Raw genomic sequence first — 2,876 nt, forward strand, 5'->3', positions numbered from 1 at the left:
AGATCCTAAAGTTTGTGTGAAACATTTTTATGCTGAGCATGGCCTTTTAAATGGACAATTTATTGATTAAGAACATTCTGTCATTGCTACTTATGTATTTTTATTGTTAATGGTTTGGAGTAAAAGATCTTATTTTTCTTACTTAGCAGGATTTTACTTCTGGACCTAGAGAAGAGAAAGGAATTGTTTTGTAGTTTAACTCTTTGATAAGCCACGTGGCATCAGGAATGAGACAGACACCACCATCTCCCCAACACACACACATGCTTGCAAGGCACCCAGTTGAAGATAAGAAATGATCCTTGAAAGGCTGGGTGAAGTGGCAAACTTCAGTGCTTCAGTGCTTCCTGCATGAAGTGCTGAAACTTGGAGTGCATTTTAGAGAAGACAAGGCAGGGAGAAGCAAGGAGATGAGAGGTGTAAGGTACCTGACTGGGCCTGGGAACAGAACAGGTATGTGCTGGCAACTTTTAGGAAGTTTTCCTTGGTGGCTTTGAATGGAACCCTCCCTTCTGTGTCCTCTAAAAAATCTTCAATGAAATGTCAATTTTGATTTTGTTTATTTATATTTTTAAAAGATTTTATTTATTTAACAGAGAGAGTGAGAGAGCACAAGCAGGGGGAGCAGCAGAGGGAGAGGGAGAAGCAGAGTCCCTGCCAAGCAGGGAGCCAGATGTGGGCTCCATCCCAGGACCCCGGGATCATGACGTGAGCCAAAGGCAGACACTTAACCAACTGAGCCACCCAGGTGCCCCTGAAATGTCCGTTTTTCACTGATTACTTTATAAAATGAAGAAAAGAGCCCAGGCCTGCCTAGGGCGGAACGACACAGGAATGAGGCTCCGAAGAGTGTTACTGGGAAATGATTTCTTGTTCTTAGTACTTTTGTCAGCTGATGATTTGGACACAAATAATACATTTAAAAATCTACTAACTGACTTAACGAAGGTCTGGTACTTCTAATTACATTCTGAAACAAATTCCTTTCGGAACTGAGGTGGTTATTTTAGAAAGCCACATGCCAAACCAGTATGCAAACACTCTAGCACTTTCTTTCCCTTTTGCAGCATGTCATCATGTTTGCCCTCCGGATAGGGAGGCTTATAGGAAAAATCTTGCACTAACTGTGCAGATTAAATCTGCAGATTTAGACTGGCAGAAAAATCTGCCACAAACTGTGTGGCCTTGGGCAATTGTGACCACCAAAATGTTCCCACCATTTTGTGTTCTCATGAGGGTTCCAGCTTCTCCACATCCTGGCCATCGCTTGTTATTTTGTTTGGTTTTGTCTGATAGCAGCCATCCTAATGGGTGTGAGGTGCTCTCTCACTGTGGTTTTGATTTGCATTTCCCTAATGATTGGTGGTGCTGAGCTTCTCCACATATGCTTGTTGGCCATTTGTATATCTACTTTGGAGAGAGGTCTTTTCAAGTCCTTTTGGCCTATTTTTAATCCACTGAATTTTTATTTTTTTTTTTAAGATTTTATTTATTTATCTGACAGAGAGAGAGACAGCCAGCGAGAGAGGGAACACAAGCAGGGGGAGTGGGAGAGGAAGAAGCAGTCTCCCAGTGGAGGAGCCTGATGTGGGGCTCAATCCCAGAACTCCGGGATCACACCCTGAGCTGAAGGCAGATGCTTAACGTCTGAGCCACCCAGGCGCCCCACGGAATTTTTAAAACTATTTTTATAGTTTTATATAGTTGGAATCATATATGGAGCCTTTTCAGATTGGTTTCTTTCACTTAGCAATATGCATTTAAGGTTCTTCCTTGTCTTTTCAAGGCTTGATAGCTCAATTACTTTTTATCACTGAATAATATTTTATTGTATGTATGAACCACAGTTTATTCATTTACTGAAGGACATCTTGGTTCCTTCCAATTTTTGGCAATTATGAATAAATTTTTAAAAAAATTACGAAGTACCTAAACAGAAGTTGCAAGAATACCAGAACCTTCCAAATAACCTTTACCCAGATTTTCCAATTAGCATTTCACTCTATCTGGTTTATTGTTTGCTCTCTTTCTCCCTTGCTCTGTACATGCATTTCTTTTTTTTTTTTTTTTAAGATTTTATTTATTTATTTGACAGAGATAGAGACAGCCAGCGAGAGAGGGAACACAAGCAGGGGGAGTGGGGGAGGAAGAAGCAGGCTCATAGCAGAGGAGCCTGATGTGGGGCTCGATCCCATAACGCCGAGATCACGCCCTGAGCCAAAGGCAGACGTTTAACCGCTGTGCCACCCAGGCGCCCCCATGCATTTATTTCTAAATCACTGGAGAGTAATTTGCAGACATCATATCCCTTTCTCCATAAATATTTCAACATGTATTTCCTAAGAACAAAGACAGAAACACTCGCTCACTGTAGATATCTCCCAGAGTAGATAATTAAACCTCGCTGTCAAGAACAGAAATTATGTGATTCTTTAATTTCACTTAATACAAGAAATGTTATTTATTTAAGCAGGAAGGGCACCTTCAAAAAGAGTTTGGGCAACAAACTGCATTTATATACTCATTTCCTGTGCTCTTCTATTCAGGATAGCATGGACCGAATGATCTAGTATCACCTCACTAGAGCTGAGGTGTCTCTGGATGACGAGCCCTAAGACAAAAAGGGCATTTAGGGGGCATTCCTAGAGAGTGGGCTTTTTGAGCGGAAGCCGCCTCACATCTCATTACAAAGCTGTTTTGGAATTCCATTTGCCTTAAAACCTATTCTCTCTATAAAGCATCTTGGATGATTCTCTAGCAAATAGTGTTAATGTGACAGTTTTAATGTGTTTAGAGTTTTATTGCTCAAATCTTTGACAACTGGTAAGCAGTGAAAGGAGGAAAACCCTCCATATACTGGTCTTTTTTTTTTTTTT

Source organism: Ursus maritimus, unplaced genomic scaffold (genome assembly GCF_017311325.1).
Source record: "Ursus maritimus isolate PB19 unplaced genomic scaffold, ASM1731132v1 scaffold_4, whole genome shotgun sequence".
In the NCBI taxonomy this organism is placed as follows: domain Eukaryota; kingdom Metazoa; phylum Chordata; class Mammalia; order Carnivora; family Ursidae; genus Ursus; species Ursus maritimus.